At 32.4% G+C, this 19480-nt stretch overlaps 1 pseudogene; it reads right to left on the reverse strand.

Annotated features, from left to right (window-relative positions):
* Positions 1-8561: 8561 nt before the first annotated feature.
* On the reverse strand, positions 8562-11166 carry LOC142637212 (vacuolar-processing enzyme alpha-isozyme-like; annotated as a pseudogene).
* Positions 11167-19480: the final 8314 nt, after the last annotated feature.

Below are 19480 nucleotides of genomic sequence, written 5' to 3' on the forward strand. Positions count from 1 at the left end.
GAGAAACATTGACAATAGACTATAGAAGTGTAATAGGGTGGAGTTTTATTTTAATCCTAGCTGTGGATCGGTCTGTTGTGGTTGATTATTTTTTTAAACTAATTTAATGAAGAGTAATACATTTCATAATCATATTTATGGAAACATAATTTTTTTTGTTATTAATGTATAATTGTTTTATTTAATTTTTGAAACCTTTGTTCTACCCTAGTTTTTTTTTTTTTTTTTGATAAGATTATTCTACCACAGTTAGTTGATTAAGTTGTACATTTCCAAGTCAATCAATCACATTTGCATGTTACATGTAATTCCTCATTTCAATAAATGTTGAAATAATGTGGACAAATTTTGCTTCTATGGATAGTGACTAATCAGTTTTATAATTATTTTCATGAGCTCATTTGTAGCGTTTCATTTACTATATATATATATATGCAAAAATCAAAAACTAACCCTTTAACTTTTAGCCTTTTTTATTTCAGTCTTCTAACTTTTAGTTTTGTCATTTTAGTCCTCTAACTTTCAATTATTGTCAATTCAGTATTTTGTTAACCATCTATTAAGTGTCTCCGTTAAATGAGCAAAACGACGCTGTTTTGGCTCTTTTTTCTTTCTTTTTAATTTTTTTTTTGTAATTAAAAGAAATTAAAAAATCTGTTATTAAAAAAAAAAAACTTCACTTACTCGGCGTTGACCGTTTAGTAAAAACTTTGTTTGTTTGTGTAGAACAAAGCAAAGAGAACATGAAGAAAGGAAAAGAACCCATGTGCTTGGTCGAATTCTGGATGCAAGAGACTGTGAAGGAGTTAACAACCTTATTCGAATCCAGCGAAACCGCGCTACTGCCAAAAACCAATGATGTCGAAATCGAAAGCTACCTCTTTGACTTTCTCTTCACTGCTTAGGATGCTTCCACTTCATCGCTCCTCTGAGCCGTGACTCTCCTCGACTCGCATCTAGAGGTTTTGGCGAAAGTGCGTGAAGAAGTTGAGTCGATATGGCTGCCAGAGTCCGATTCTTTGATAACCGGCAACTAGTTAGCGCAAATGAAGTACACACACGCAGTGGCGCGTGAGATTCTGAGGTACAGAGCTCTGGCGCCTTTGGTCCCACACATTGCAGCAGAGGATTTTCCGTTGAATGAGTTGTACAAGGTTCCTAAGGGGACCATTGTTTTAACAAACACAGTTTGTGAATTTTTTTTTAATAACATTTTTTTAATTTCTTTTAATTACAAAAAAAAAAAGCCAAAACAACGTCGTTTTGCTCATTTTACAGAGACACTTAACAGACGGTTAATCGAATACCGAATTAACAACAATTGAAAGTTAGAGGACTGAAATGACAAAATTAAAAGTTAGAGAACCAGAATGAGAAAAGCTGAAAGTTAGAGGGTTAGTTTTGGATTTTTGCTCTCTCTCTCTCTCTCTCTCTAAATATATATAAAAAAGATAGATTCAAGTTACACTTGATGTAATTTTAAACAATTACACATTTTCTACACCATTAGATTTAGAGAAATACTATGTCTACAACATTTTCATAACAAATCTTAAGTGGCAGGTTATTACTTTGTTTTTGTTGGAGTAAAAAAGTAATCTTAGTAGTAAGTTCAAATTTGAACCTATGTTATGAAGATAACACTTTTCTTAAATTTAAGTAAATATAATAGTAAAATAAAAAACTCACTAATGCTGATTACAATAGCATTTATTCTAATTAACATCTCAATTATGATTACTTATTTATTTATAAATTTCCATACTTATCTCTTCTCCCCCCAAAAACATTCTCCATGTTCTCTATCTACCCTCCCTCGTCTATTCTTTCCTCCTATTCAACTCTCTACCTATTAACCTAAAGAGGATAACACGTGTAGAGGAGAACAAAATTTTATTTCATAATATTGAAAAGTTGACTGTACATTTTTACAAAGACACAAGTCACACTTCGCATTTTTCACCTTAAAAATCTACTTTATCTATTTTACTATCTCATTTTACAATTTACTTTTTCTATATTTAGAAACAACTTATTAAAATAATATAAATTATACAAACAAATAATATATTAAAAAAACAACTCCCTTCTCTCTCTTGTACTCTATCTGTGCATTAAGCACACAACAAGCAATCACTGCAACCACCAGCAATCCACCAAAGTCAGCAGCTTCCTACACTAAAACTCAGCCCAACCACCAAAAGCCAACCATCACCACCATCACTAAGACTCCACAGAATCCTAAATTTTTAGGAATACCCACATACAAAAAACACATTGGATCCAAACTACATTAACACACTCCACGGTCCACAATCAGACATCTTACAATGAAAATCACAACAAAAAAAAAATGTTAGCAGCTTAGATCTGAACCCAAAACAACAAAAAATAATAATAAAAGACAAGAAAAAGAAACCCTTATGTGGAAAAAAAATGGAGAATGAGATGAACACAAGGATCGGGCTTCAATATAGGAGCTGAGTTAAGCGGCGATGGCAGTAGCAGCAATAGCGGCGGCAGCATCGATCAAACCCATGAAACCACAGAAGACACTACAACGGCAGCAACCCACAACCACCGATCAACCCAAGCCAACATCGATCAAACCCAGTGATAGCATCAATCAACCCAAGTGATCACCACACCCACGCCAAGCAACCCACAACCATAGAGAAAGCCATTGATTTAAACCCGCCAAAATCGCCACTACACATCCATGCAGCCCAATTTAAACCCACCGATTTCAACCCAAGCCACCACACCCAAGCCGCCCTCCACTGATACAAGCCCCAGCCCCAAAACCAAAGCCCAATGCCACCGAGAGAGAGAGACCCGAAACCAAAGCCCAACGCCACCAAGAGAGAGAAAAAGAAACAGAGAAGAGAGAGCGAGAAGAAAGTTAGAGACAAGAGAGGGAGAGAGTGTGGAGATATTTTAAATATAATAATATATATATATATATATTTTTTACATCCTATGGTACAATTGGTTCTATATATAAGAACCAACTATTCATAGGTTCTAAAAATTTATAAGAATCCATACCCAACATGCACTACACTTTATTTTTGCCTTTAGACTTTATCCACCAATTGACCTTTTACAAGACATTAGTCAATTCGCATAAATATACGTGCACACACCTAGACACCTGCACACTAGCTCTTGACTTTCTTTGCTTCACTTTACATGCTACACACTTCACCCCTCACAAGTGGGAACCAAAGTTTTTATTTATATAAGCTGGAGGTTGGTTAAATAACGGACAAGGGTCCGTTCAGATAGAACTTATTGCTGAAAATTGAAAACTGAAAACAGAAAATACTGTAGCAAAATAATTTTTAAATGTGTAAAAAATTACTGTTCACTCTTTTTTTATTGTTCATATGCCTTGGTGCACTGTTCATGTCCCATGAACAATGCACCAGGCACTGGTCTTAAAAAAAAAAAAAAAAAAAACGTGGAAACCTCACAGACGTAGACGTGGACGTGCTATCCAAACTAGCACTAAAGCTTCTAGCTTCATCTAATTTTTGCCAGTAGAGTTCTAGTAGTTCTAGGCCTTATTTTCTTATTATTTTGATTTCTAGCCCATGACAGCTTCTAGACTATTACAAAAATTAGTGGCTAAGTTTTCCTTCTACATATAAATCTCTAGTGACTTCTCATAGAGAAATCCAGAAAAAACATCATATAGAAATTTTCGAAATGCAAGAGAATTTTCTAGAGAAAGAGAGAGGCGGTGCTTGATTTTTAACACTACCCTCATTTGCTCTCTCCTCCACTACCATAGCCAAAGGGTTCCACCATCTTCGGCCATAGGATTCCATTGCCATCGACTACAAGGTTCCACCGTAGCCAGCCACCGACTTTCTGCCTTTAATTAAATTTTTGGGAAGTTTTTCTTAACCCGAAAAAATCTAAAATTAGTGGCAGCTCTTTCCATTTGTAAGTGAATGATTATATCGACAATTGAACATACAAGATATTTCTATAGGATCAAGTACCTAACACAAAGTCTAGATATGTGAAACAATAAGTGTGTGTACACACAACAATAAGTACATGGTACAATGGCTAACAATGTCTCCTTTAAGCTTTTCTTCTACTCCTCTACTCCTTCTTAGTTCTAAGTGCACTAATAACATGATCATAGCGAAAATTATAGTGTAGTAAACTGAAGGCATCTAGATTTTAATAATAAAAAAGTTTGTAGTTAACATATTTTGGAATGCATAAGATGAGATTACTTAGCAAAAAAAGAAAAAGAAAAGAGCAGATGAGGTAGGGTAGATAGAGATAAGTATGGAAATTTATAAATAAAGAATAATAAATGAGACGGTTATAAAAATAAATGATATTGTAATTAGCATTAATGATGTAGAAAAGGTGTTTTAGAGTTACACTAGGTATAACTTAAATCCATCTCTCTCTCTCTCTCTCTCTCTCTCTTTTTATATATATAAGTTACACCTGGTGTAACTTTTATTTTTTAGACCATAGATTTCTAAGAAATCCAATGGTTAGAAAATCACTATAATTAATGTCATCTTTAAAATTAATTGCTTTCCATATTAGCTAATCTAATTAGTTTGAGAGAATATTATATTATTTTCTTTTCTACTTTCTTTCTCTCTCCTAATTAATTCATCCCTAACATTGCACAAGTGCCTATTCTCAATGTTATTGAGTTGCGGATTTTCTTTCTCGTGGACTTATTCTTATCTGGTATTGTGTGAAGTTTAGATAATCCTAATCTAAGAATATCTACATATTGGCTCCTTAAACGTTGAGAGAGAGAGAGAGAGAGAGAACTCCTACTCTCCTAGCATTATTGTTGTCTTGTCATATGGTAGGGATTATAATTTGAATTACAAACAAATTTTAATCACTAGAGATCAAATTTTGATAGTTCAATCTTATTATAATTTTACAATTTGATAATTTAATTTTATCTCTAAGGATCATATTTGGTTTCATTTGTTTTTCTCCTTATAAAAACAATATCTAAGAGCTAAGATCATTGAACAGTAACTCTTCCTCCTTATTAAAAGCATCCACTTGCAGTTGATTTTTCACATTCCACCATAAGATTTGCGAATCCAAAATAAAGAAACCTAAATCTAGACCCAAATAATCATTTGCTAAACGGCCTCACATATCAAATAATCAATAAGTAATACTAGATAAGAATATGTCCATGAGAAAGAAAATTTGCTACTCAAGAATGTTGAGAATTGGCTCTTGTGCAAGGTTAGGGGGATGAGTTAATTGGGAGAGAGAAAGAAAGTAGAAAAGAAAATAATATAATATTCTCTCAAATTAAGTAGGTTAGCTAATATGGACAGCAATTAATTTTAAAGATGACATTAAGTATAGAGATTTTCTAACTATTAGATTTCTTAGAAATCTATGGTCTAAAAAAGGTGCAACTTTTGTAGAGTTACACCAAGTCTAACTTGAACCTATCTCAATATATATATATATAAAGAGAGAGAGAGAGAGATTAGTTTTAAGTTTAAATTTTGTATGATTATATTTAATTGTTGATTATATGATTTTTTTTTTTTGAGAAAAATTATATGATTTTTTAGAAGAATTATATAATTTAATTAAGTGAATGTAATAGATGATTTTATTATACTGTAAAGTTTTTAATGTCTTCCATATGGTCATCTCATATTTTTTTTTTCACTCCTCTTGATAGTCTCTTTGTTTTCCAATTAACAGGTTGCTATTGATGTTTGATTTCTTTTATTTTTCCCTTTCTTCATCTACTCTTTATTACTTTGTATGGTTTTTTTTTCTTCACCATAAACCTCACTCACTCTCTCTCTCTCTGTTGACATCCTTATATACTATCTTTTTATAATGCACTAGTCGCTAACCCGTATTATGCATGGGAACCTAATTATTTATGAGGTAGACTAAAATAATTTTATAACATCTTAAATTGATTAAGAAACTACATCATTGCATGATTTATTCTTGTATGACTTCAATTTGTGTTATAATTTGATGAAGAAGTCATTGCTTGAACATGCAATGACTTAGAAAAAATTTGTCAGATAGTTTCAAACACTGTAAAAAAATAACTCAAAAATTAAGATATTAAACTTCTGAAACACCAAAAAATATTAAAAAATTAGATAATTCACTGCCTAGAAATTATTGAAAAAAATAAAATATATATGACTAAACAATAAAGAAATAAAAGAGAAAAATGAGTTACATTGAAAAGAATAATTTCAATTCTTGCAAGTTTTTTATCTTGTAAAAAATGGCTAAAGAGAGTTTGGTGGTTCATGTACGAAAATTACTTTTTAAAAATATATGAAAAACCATAAAATATATATATTTTTTAACAAAGTAGAGGAGAAGAAAATAACATAACAAGAGCTCATACCTCTACTCGGCTTTAAAAAAAATATATTGAGATTTGCATTGCTTTTATAATATTCATGATTAATCTCGCAAATTTGGAAATAAATTATCAACATTTGAGTTTGAGTTTAAATTTAAGTTGGACTTGTTAGAGAGATAGAGTTTCACTCCTTGTTAAGTTTGGATTAAACAAAAATAATTTTGTTTTAAAAAAATGATAATGATGTGTTTGAGTTTAATTAAGTTGGACGAGTTTGAGTTTAGGTTGGACTTGTTAGAGAGATAGAGTTTTACTCCTTATTTAGTTTGGATTAAACAAAAATAATTTTGTTTTAAAAAAATGATAATGATGAGTTTGAGTTTAAGTTGGATTTGTTAGAGAGATAGAGTTTCACTCTTTGTTAAGTTTGGACTAAACAAAAATAATTTTATTTAAAAAAGTGATAATTTTATTTAAATATTGTGCTAATGTAGAAAATTGTGAGAGATTTAGAGGTGTCGGTTTTATATATATAGATAGATTAGGATAAAATTTAACAATCAAAGAGAACAAAAAAGATAATAACTTAAAACACAAAACTAAATCGCATCAACCTATAGTGGAGTTCTGCACAAAGTCATCAACCTGAAGTAAAGATACAAGAAAACAAAATCCACCCAAAAATGAAAAAAAAAATTGAGAGAAAGAAAAATAACATTTTTTGTGTGGGAAAACAAAAAACTATGCATAGAATGAGGGAGAAATTAACAAATTTAATTATAGTAAAATGGTGAGAATAAGAAAAGAAAAAATAAAGAAAGATAAAAGGATTTAGGAAAAGTGATATTAAGGTAGAGAGTATTGGAGAGATGAAAAGCGAAAAGCAAGGAGAGAGAAAAGTTGGAAAAAGTGTTAAAAAAAAAAAGAAAAAAAAAGAGAAAGATCATATTTTGATTGTTAAATAATGAAGTTTTTAATTTATCTTAAATGTTAAAAAAATTATGGGAAAAATTTGAAAAAAAAAAAGATAATGATATGGTCACTGATGCAGCTTAACTGAAGTTGCTTTGAGGTTAAAAGACAAGCGGATCAAACTTGAAAAGAATGCTTCTATTCAAAGTAATCTGCATATATGGAAGTACAAATGATCAAGGATTACTACTATTTTCTTTCTTGAGATATTCAAACCATTCTTCCCCACAAACACTCAAATGCAACTGGCACGGCACTTGTGGAATAAACATAATGAGAGATATCGCTATATATAAGGAAGAACCAAGACAATATACTAATAGCAGTATCTCTATCACATATTTCCCATTGCTGTTGATGGGGTTCTGCCAAATTTAGACCCATATTTCCCATTGCTTTTCAGACCCAAGTGATTGTCAATTTGTGGCCTCATTCCACTGCCAACCTCATGCCTAATATATATGGGCAGAATGTGGCGCACACAGGCAAAAGCAGTCACACAACCTTTTGCACATGCTAATGCCTCAGTTGTTGGAAACTCTTACAAATCAATAATTTTGTCCATAAAGCACACTTCACCTTCCTACACAAAACTGAGATTTACAAACGCGAATTGAAGTCATGAACTAGGTTGGTTCCCCCAAAAGATATCGTTTTTAAACTCTATAAGTTGGATCAAATTTTCACTTTCTTTTCTGTGGTGCAATGTTTGAAGTTTGTAATATAGCCTTTTAAACTCAACTATGTACCACTGTTGATCCCTTTTTTTCTCTCAACTTTATTTATATGTCATTTCTATTTTGTTAGTTCTCTTTTACGCTTTTTATTACTTTAAAGATCAAGCTAGTTGGGGTGGGATTGTGGGAAAGGGGAAAATAATTCTTTTTCTGGTCTTGTTATTTGTTTATTATCTTAGTTTATTCACTAATGCAACATTATATATGTATAATAATGATTATTTAGAGGTTCAATTCTTTCCTTAAAATGATTCGGCACAAATTAGGCTTTTAGGCTAACTTATCATGTTCACTATCTTCATATGTTATAACGGGTTAGTTTTTCAATACTTCCGGATTCAAATGTCATATTCCAAATGCGTACAACCACAGAAAAAAGACACATACATGCCAATAACTTGCTAAATTTCTTATGCATATATATATGAGGCACATTAGAGCAGGATAATGCAGGAGGATCTATTTATTCTATTTTGGTAGAAATGCTAATAAGTAGGAGGTATCTTAAGAACATGTTTGAGTTGATGCTGTAACCATTTGCTCCATGGTAACTCCAGCATTGCACATGTTAGCAATTGCTCGCAAGTATTGCATCCCATGTTTGGATAATGATCCACAATATTTCTCATATGTACTTATCTGTAGCAAGAAAAGTAAAATATTAACATCAAAGTCATGAGGCTAGCAATTTATCCACACATGAAACTTGAAAGTAGGAAACAAGGACCTACAAGCATCTTAAAACAATTCCAGTCATCCACAATAGGTTGCCCACTTGGCCGAACAGTCTCCAACACTTTTGAGCTACTAACATTTCCATACAAAAGCTCCCCAATATGATTTATACTGTAGTCCACATGCTTCCTTAAAGAAATCTCATCATGTAGTAGCTTTTGAGCTTCAAGCTTTTCATGAGAGCCTGCAGGGGCTTTATGGTACTGACAAGGACATGTGATTCTTACTTTTGTTTAAAGGAAAAAAAAAAAAAAAGAGACACATAACTTAAAGAACCTATGTGAAATTAACAGTGACAAGTGGTTGAAATAAAAAAAAAAAACCTTGTGCCAGAGATAAAGGAGATTTGCATCACGTTGGTTAACAACTCTCAAAGTTGATGGTGAAGAAGCATATTCAACAGAAGTGTCATTATCATTGGCAGGATTTGTACCCATGTAAGAGTAGAGGCATTCATTACTTAGTTTCTTGTCTCCATATTGCATTACATGAGAACCTTGATGTGAAAAACCATCCCCTTTTTCTGTTCTCATTTGAACCAGTAATTGCAGCAACAAGATTTTAGTAATAGGTGACCGGTCAAGAGACATAGTAATTAGGAGATCTAACAAGAAGATCTACTAGGAAAGCTCTTTATTTATTTTAATTTTTACAAGCATATTCAATGTATAATTAAAAACTTTCCACAATAATTGACCTGTTTTAAGATTCAACAATGACATTTTTAACATGAGGTTTTGTAAAACATTCACTAGATGTTATAATGTTTACCACTTCATATTGCTTATGCAAAGTTTCCTTGCGCTGATCATGTTTGTCACTGCTCCAAGTTTTCAAGTTCCAAAAATTAGCGACATAGTGAAAAAATAAAGGATAAAAATAGCGTCGGGTTTAATATAAAAGCATTAGTACTAATAGCACATTAATTGGTTTAAGGCAATGTTTTTAGGGAGGTTATTAGAATACATTGTTGTGATAATGATACAAAATATTGCATACCTATCCTCCAACCAGGAAACACTATATAAGTCTCCCAAACATGTGTTATATTCCACCTTAGGAGCTTCAGGTTCATCAGGACAATATGTTGCAAAACTATCCTCAGTTGCATTTGATGCTGTAGTTGCATATATGTCCAAATTATCTGGAAGAAGCCCTCAAAAATACTCCCAGACTCACAAGCTTCCAGGTAAAATACCTATGATTTTCATGGTAGTATAAAAACCATTTTAAGTAATTGAACCCCAAAATCATAAATACACTAATCAAGCTACATATTATAAATTAGTCATTCTTGAAGGAATCAGTACGATATGTCGATAACTTACCATGCTTTTGTAACCTTTTGCTGCGTGCTTCCTCTTCAACACATCGTTAAGATCGTCGGCAAAAACAAATTCACCATTTGGCATCACTAACAAATAGTAGGATCAATGATGGACTCATTATCTTAGTCATTGGCAAAGAAAAAAAACCTTCAAATTATTGTATTGTAACTAGTTTGAAAATTTTACTTTAACTTTGTGAGAATAATCATAATATAGTATTATTCAATCCAAATTTTGGTATATAATGGAAGATTACTAACCTAGTACCCCAGGACCTCCATGGTCGGTATAATATATGAAAATACAGTCATTTGGTCCGCTATCCACAACCTTACCACTACCACCAGTGAGGGCACTTTTGTTTCCAAGAATAACAGCATAAAAGTTGTTTACATTAACATGTTGTCCTGTATAATCCTACAAGAAGAAACATAAATCAAAGTCAAGTAAGTATGGTTAAATGTTAATATATGTTATAAACGAGCTCATAATTGAAAATTGTATAAAATAAAAAGACCTTGGGCACTCCTTTATAAACATCATCCCCATTTGGTTTGTTGATAATCACACCAGGCCTAAAGTTGTTTTTGTCAAATGCAATATCATCATACATGAAAACAATGATATTCTCATCTTTTAACCCACCTTTCTTCAATAATTGGTATGCATGACATACATCAGCCTGCATTTCCAAAATTAAATAGAAATTACTACGCTTTTTTTTTTTTTTTTTTGGGTGTGCTAATGAACAAGACTTAACTTACATGTTCAATACAAGTATAAATAATTTTGTCAAATGTACACCTGATGTCTATAATTTTTGTAACCACGTGACCCGGCAATTAGAACCGCCCATCTCTTTCCATCGAAATTAGTGTTACAATTAGCATTATTACTAGAATCACCTTTGAAATCCAGTACTTTTGATGGGTAATTTGGATGCATATGTGACAGGCCTCAAGATCTCATCAACAATCAAACATGAAAGTGTAAGTAGTATAAATGCAAAACGCCCCCAACAAATCATTGTGGTTTAGACAACCTGTAAAAGACCATGTTTAGAAGTTGATATTTAAATAGAAGTAGTAATAATTTTTGTTTATGTGATTGTAGATTGGTACTTACTCATTAAACACAAAAGAAGAAGAAGAAGAGAGAGAGATACATACTTGATTGGTGTTGAGCTGGGTAAATAAATTATTTATATAAAAATGTCATTTTATAGAACTCTTACATCTTAATTATAACAAGATAAATGAAAATAATAATAATAATAATAATAATAATAATAATAATAATAATAATAATAATATAAAACCCAACAACAAAAGTAGAAATTTGTTAATCTTAAAATTTAGGAAAAAGGCTAGACCTTAAAAATTTTGAAGCAAATCAATCAAATGAGAGATAAGTGGATGAATGATTGATGGGCTATGTACATTAAAAAGATGTAGCTCATAGGATTGATAGAGAAGATATAATGCAACGATTTCAAATATATATACGAGATGGATTTAAGTTATACCTGGTGTAATTTCATAATAGTTACACTTTTTCTAAACCATTGATTTCAAAGAGACCTAACATTTTTTGGAATGCATATGATGAGATTAATTATAAAAAAAAAATAATAATGAAAGAGCAAATGAGGTAGGGTAGATAGAGAATGTAGAGAATGTTTTTGGGAATAAGAGATAAATATGGAATTTATAAATAAGAAATAATAAATAAGATGGTAATTAGAATAAATGATATTGCATGTAATTAGCATTAATGAGTAGAAAAGGTGTAAATGATACTGTAATTAGCATTAATGAGATGGAAATTTATTAATGTGTAGACTAGGTATAACTTGAACTCCTCTGTGTGTGTGTGTGTAATTAAATTTTGTATGATTATATTTAATTGTTGATTATATGATTTAATTCTTTTTTGAGAAACTATATGATTTAATTAAGTGAATGTAACAATTGATTTTATTGTATTGTAAAGTTTTTAATGTCCTCTATATAGTCATCTCATTTCTATTTTTTTTTTCGCTCCTCCTGACAGTCTTTTTTTTTTTTTCCAAGCAACAGGTTGCTATTGATGTTTGATTTCTTTTATTTTACCTTTTCTCTATCTACTCTTTATTACTTTGTATTGTTTTTTTTTTTCTTTACCATAAACCTCCCTCTCTCTCTTCGTTGGCATCCTTATATACTATCTCTTTATAATGCAAGAAGATAACATTTAACAATTAAAGGAAAAAGAAGAAGAAGAAGATAACAACTTTAAACACAAAACTAAATCGCATCAACCCAAATTGGAGTTCTGCAAAAAGCCATCAACCTATAGTAGAGATACAAGAAAAAAAATCCATCAAAAAATGTAAAAAATTTGAGAGAAAGTGAAATGGTGAGCATTTGTGTGGGAAAACAATAAACTATGCATAGAATAAGAGAGAAATTGACAAATTTAATTATAGTAAAATGGTGAGAATAAAAAAAAATAAAATAAAGGAAGATAAAAGGATATAGGAAAGTGATATTAAGGTAGAGAATAGTAGGGAGATGAAAAGATACAAACAAGGAGAGAGGAAAGTTGGAAAAAGTGTAAAAAAAAGAAGAGAGGTGATATTTTGATTGTTAAATAATGGATTTTTTAATTTATCTTAAATGTTAAAAAATTATAGAAAAAATTGGAAAGAAAATAGATAATGACATGACAGTTGATATGGTTCAACTGAAGTTGCTTTGAGGTTAAAAAATCAAACTTGGAAAGAATGCTTCTATCCAAAGTAATCTGCATATATGGAAGTACAAATGATCAAGGAGTACTACTATTTTCTTTCTTACTTGAGATATTCAAACCATTCTTCCCCACAAATACTCAAATGCAACTGGGCACGGCACTTGTGGAATAAACATAATGAGGGATATCACTATATATAAGGAACAGAGCCAGGAAAATATACTAATAGCAGTATCTCTATCAAATAGTTTTGTTTGATTACAAACTAATGATGTTGATGGGGTTCTACCAAATTCAGACCCATATTTCCCATTGCTTTGCAGACCCAAGTGATTGTCAAGTTGTGGCCTCACTCCACTGCCAACCTCATGCCTAATATAGGCGGAATGTGGCGCACGCAGGCAAGAGCAGTCACACAACCTTTTGCACATGCTAATGCCTCAGTTGTTGGAAACTCTTACAAATCAATAAAAATTTTGTCCATAAAGCACACTTCACCATCCTACACAAAACTGAGATTTACAACTGCAAATTGAAGTCATGAACTAGGTTGGTTTTAAACTCTATAAGTTGGATCAAATTTTCACTTTCTTTTCTGTGGTGCAATGTTTACAGTTTAGAAATCAGGCAAATAATTTGATCACACAACTATATATAGACCCCATTTTTCTAATAACTCAATAGCAAGATCCTCCAGCACTAGTTTCAATTTAATGAAAAGTTATATATACATATATCCATAACATATATAAAAAAAATGAATGATCTTAAAAATCATATAAGCTAGTCTAGCTAGAGGTTATGAAGTAAGTCCTATATATGAACATAATTGCAAGTTTATGATATGTACTATTCCAATCTGATGTCCTTCACAATCTATTAGGCTACCAAGAAAAAATGGGTGCAATTACAAAAGAACATTCTTTTATTGGTAACATGCCATTTGAGCTGAGATCATTGACAATGCAATGCAAGGACAGTAGGACGTCAATATTCTAAAATTATGACAAAGGTAACTTTTGAAAACTCTTCAAGTTGATGAAACACAAAAGAGTAGTGCCCTAGCATCTAAAGTATTTATGTTGAAGCTTGCACATATACCAACAGACCTAGGTATCTGCATGCACACACTCCCCCCCCCCCCCCCCAAAGGCTCATAAGAAAAGGGGAAAAGGAAAGAACCTTCCTATCCAAATCGGAAACAAAATACACAAATGGTGAGATAACTTGAACACAAAATGAACAACCAGACATGGTTTGCACATTGAAAAATTAATCCATATACAAGGACAAATTACAGCATTTACTAAGTAGCAGTTTTTGGCATGCTAGTTTCTTCACATTTTCTATTTCAACCTTCAACAGTATGGTATGAATGATTAGCGGAGATCAAGTTGACTTCCATTTATCAAATTAATTTAGGCCCTCTAAGCATCAGAGACTTTGCTGAAGCATCAATGGTGACTCATTGAAAATAGCATCTTCTCGTAGTTTCAAATATGGCAACTGTATAGCATTACAATGGTGATTAACAGGGAAAAGCTTTGGCATGTCATTTAAGTCCTGGAGCAAGCAAATAAAGTTCTTGGGTTACTTTTTAATTGTTAAAATCTTTTAATCAAAATATATACAAATTAAGCTAATTATTTCCTTTCCATTGACAAATGTCATGTGGTTATATGGCCGGTGTCTAATTGTTAGTTTCATCCTTTATGTACCAGACATAAACAGTAAATTGATAAGCAAAAAGGTATCAAGGTCTGCAGCTCAAATAAAAATACAACATAATGACTTTCAAATTCAAGTTCTAGGGATTAAATTTTGTTTATTAAGGCCATTTGATAATTCTCACACTTATTACAGAATATGCAACTGGCTTCAGATCCCTCCTCAAAATGCATGCATAATGTAACATTAGAATGATAATGCAGCGTGTTCACAAACCTGCGCGGCTTTTTTAGATACAATATCTTCACAGAGCTTGTTGAAGTTTCAAACAAGATTACCAAGTGCACCTGCAGCATAGGCTTTGGTCTCTTCCTCTGCAGAAAGCAGCAAGTTTGCAAGTTGAGGAATGGATCTCCAGAGTGTTAGATGTATTGGTTAAATGATTAAATTTATCATATCCTAATAGTATAAGTTTTTTGGACAATCCGTAATTTAACAAGAAGGCTGCATTTCCAATCTGAAAGAAAATAGATACAGTATCTTAGTAGCCTTATGTTATTTATCTATAAGGATATATACCTTCAATATTTATTCATGTAGATAAGATGAATGGTCTCTGCCAGAAATTTAATAATAGGATTATGAGGAAGATGTTATATTCTATGGAAACACTGTTTGAAGTAAAGAAAATGTCATAAAAAAAAAAGGGATCAGAACTTACAGCAAAGCCTGCAAATTTTCGTGTGCGTTGGTCTGGATCATCACATCGATCAATGAAAATGAGTAGGCCAATAATCCGATTCCGTGCCTAAATATAAATATTATAAGTACATAAAACACAATTAATCCATTGATATATATAAATGCGTATATGGTTCAAAAATCAATAAGAGGAATTAATTTTAAGTTGAACATTATATCAATAAAAAGTGGCCTCAGCATTATAGCATCTTAAAACGTAAGGTTATGGAGAAAATTGTCAGCACAAAAAATTGCAGATAATCATTACAGGCATCAAACTGAATTTCTGTTCTAGAATCATCGTACAAAAATTGAACACAAATAATTTTGGTTTACCTGATTTTTTAACATCATTAGGACTTGCAAACCCTGAGAACTCCTCATGTGGTAAAGGATGGCATGCAGCTGAGTTTGGACTATTTAATTGAGCATCATTCTTAGAAGGCGTTGTTTGTTGTGATGTACCCTTAATGAAATGTACATTACAATGATGTAACATTAAGTTTTTTGTTTATTTTATTTTTTCCAACATTATCATAATTTAAAATTACAAAATATGTCACATCATCTTAATCTCATCACCTCCTTAAATAATGTAATGTTGCATTATTATATTGAAATTACATTAATGTAAAATTACAATAATGAAATATTATAGTATAACGTAATATCACGACGAAACAAACGCCCCCTTAAGACATAGACCATTATTGCTCTCAAAAGCAGCCGGAGAGCTACTTTTATCTATAATATAGTTAGGGGTGGCAATTCGTGTTCGCGTGTCGGGTTCGTGTCGTGTCAACTCATACGTATCCGACTATACGGGTCAACACTAACCCGACATGTTTATTAAACGGGTCAAGATTCCTCAACCCTAATACGACCCATTTATTAAACAGGTCAATCATGTCGACCTGTTTATCTGAATTTATCAAAAAAAAAAAAAAACATTTATGAAAAAACAAGGAAATAAATATTTTAAATATAAAATTCAGAATTAATGAGTAATTATATCATAAATAATCATTCAAAACTAAAATATATTTTAATATCATAAATAATCAATCACAATACATCAAAGAAAATAAACTAAAACAACTAATAAGTTTATATACCTATAGTTTGAATGATATATTGATAAAATTTCATTTAATTAAACGGGTCAGACGGGTCAAACGAGTTTCATAAGTTGAACCCTAACCCAACCTATTTATCAAACGGGTTTGTCGTGTCAACCCGAATATGACACAAACTTATTAAGCCTCAACCCATAACTTGCTAATTTCGTGTCATGTCGTGTTGGGTTCGCGGGTCGTGTCCAATTTTGCCACCTCTAAATACAGTAATAATCAAGATGTTGTGGCACGATAAAAAAAATTAAAAAAAAAAAAAAACAAGATGTTGTGGCTTGTGACCCTTTTCGCTTTAAAAAAAAAAAATTAATTGGGTAATTGGGGTGGGTATATTTAAATCTTAGGTATTATATTTAGAAATATTGAGGGTCTATTTGGTCTCTAAGTTCAAACTCATATTTTTACATTTTAAACAACATTACACACATTTTCACACTTTTTCACCCACACGTATTTTAAAAAATTACAAAAATCTCATTTTAAATTACAAAAATCTCATCTCAAATTATTCTACCAAACAGTCCCTGACTTTTTTAATTTTTTTTAAAAAAAAATTTATGATAGGATGTCCAACCACTCTCAATGCAAATTTAGGATCAATCCCTTGATTTATGTGTCCATATACTACAATACCGTGGATTATAAAAAACAAAGCCCATTTCCATCCCGAAATCTAAAAAGTTAAAAAGAACATAATTTTATTAATTTGTGGTCTTTATAAAAAAAATATAAATAAAATTATCAGAGAGTTGGAAATTAGATTAGACTCAGGTTCAACAAGGCCCAGGTTCAGCCCAAGGCCCATTCCCAGCCCTCTTTGTCCTTTCTTGTTCCTTCAACCGTTGGAAGTTGGAACCGTTACTACTTTATCTTGTCTCTCATGGTCAGATTGCGCACACTGACTGACAACTCTTTGGCTTCTGTAATCAGATTCCATGTTGAACATATATATCTGCAAACTTCTGCTTAGTCCCTTTGTCGAGTTCCTATTCTTAATAACAATGTTTCTTCTTGCTTTTCTGTTTTCTTTATATTTATACACGTATAGGAAGTTGGGAACAATGATCTAACAATTGTTAGTGTACATTAGGATTCAAATAAAATTATGGGTAATTTTTAAAAAGTTCAAAAACTGTTTGATATGTTGGGTTTTACACTGTTGGTTTGACAAAAATGGTTTGAAGATTATATATGGGTATGTATATGTAATATGCGCAGTCTATTTGCGTGTGTGTATGGAAGCCCCATGATTTGGTTCGTAAGCATATATACTTTTCGTCAGGTTTACATTGTTGGCACAATTTTTATTTTATTTTTTTTCCTTCTTGTTTGGTCAGTTTTATGTTTGTAGAGAGGGTTTGGGTAATGACTATGAGTGTAATATAATGTTCTCAAATGAACAATCTATTGTATAAATATGAGCGGGAAGTTTTGGTTTGTAAATGGAATTATATTTGTTTGCATGAAATTGATATTTAGAAATAATTTTAAAACTAAGGTGGTTCACTTTGTTGTCCTTCATTTTTTTTTTTTTCTTTTTAGTGTTCGCATGTAAATGTTTCGAGAGTTTGGACTATCAGTTAAGGGAAAACTTCGCATCCTGGCATCTATGGCATTAGAAAAATTGAAAGGCCACATAAAAAATTCTTAGAATGATAAATATTGATGAAGTCGAAAAAATCACCAGTAAGCCGCAAGCACTCTCCAATTCGAGACAACACCTGCAAAGAGAAAACAAAAAGACCTAAAAGAGAGCATCGGTGTGGTGCCGGCCAAAAACCCTCCGAAGGTCAAGTTAGAATTTCTTTACAACCCTAGAGTGCCAGAGTTGAGTCAATTGTGCGTACCTTGATGTTTAGGGTTTCTGGGGTATTTATATTGGCGTAGAATTGCCTTTCCTTTTAGGATACAACTTCCTTCTTGAACTCTTTTCCATATAGGAGTCTTCTTATTATGGACAAACGTGTAATGCAAGAATTTCAAGTATACACGCTTGCGTGGAGATAAAGCAAAAGTCGACTCAAACATATCGGGTGACATACAACCAAGAATTTATAACCAATCCATATATGACGGATACTCAATGACCTACACCGTCCTATACGCATTTCTTACGATGTCAATCCGTCTTCTTCCTCTCCGTCCCTTCAAGTCCGTAGGAAAGATCCGTCTCCTATTTTTATCCCCTTCAGTTGCCCCCTTCACTCCTTGGATCCGTCTTTGAAACCAGACGGATTCATGGAGTGATTCATATGGCAATCTATTGAGATAGGACGGTCCTAGCGTACCTTGATGAAGGACACGTGACCTGTGTTTCTGGCGAAGGACACGTGGTCCTTTTTGATTAGCTGTTCCCCTAAAACAAGGCGTCCCTTCGTATTCCGTGCCCTTCGCTCTATAAAAGCCTGCCCTTTCTCCCTTCATTTTCTCTTCCTATCAAAAAATTTGCAAGCAGAGCGCCACTGTCATTTCTACCGTGCATTCTTGTCGTTCAGCTAGTCTATCTGTCATTCCGTATTTGCTCGACCTCGATCCAGTATGTACTCTAAACCCTTCTCCCGTCTTTCTCTTTATTTTATTGTTTATATATATGCACTTCCTTTAGATCCGTCGGTGTCTTAGGTTATACCGTCATAAATGTAGGTAATGTCTAGTGCGTCAAGTAATCAATCATTTGTCCGCGACAGGGCGGGCTACGATGAGAGATTCCCGTCAGGTCCAAGAGATCCTGACACTTCAAGTGAAGAAATGAATCCATCCAGTACCTCTTCTTCCCTAGATGAAGGTTTGGAGACGGAGAGTTCAGAGTCGTCAAGTAGTGGCTTAGACGGTGTGGATCCCCTCGTTCAATCTGTGATTGGCCCGAACGGTCTTAAAGAGTTCGTCATGCTACCCCTCTGGACGATAAACGATTTTAGGTCCTCAATCACTGAATCCCACCTCAACACACTTAGGACCAAGTATCAAATACCTGATAACATCCGTCTACGTCTCCCCCACAAGTCTGAAAAATGTTACTACAGGAGGGTCGACGGTGTTGGGATCTATGAGCAAGCCCTAAAGGCA

Source organism: Castanea sativa, chromosome 5 (assembly GCF_040712315.1).
Source record: "Castanea sativa cultivar Marrone di Chiusa Pesio chromosome 5, ASM4071231v1".
Classification (NCBI taxonomy): domain Eukaryota; kingdom Viridiplantae; phylum Streptophyta; class Magnoliopsida; order Fagales; family Fagaceae; genus Castanea; species Castanea sativa.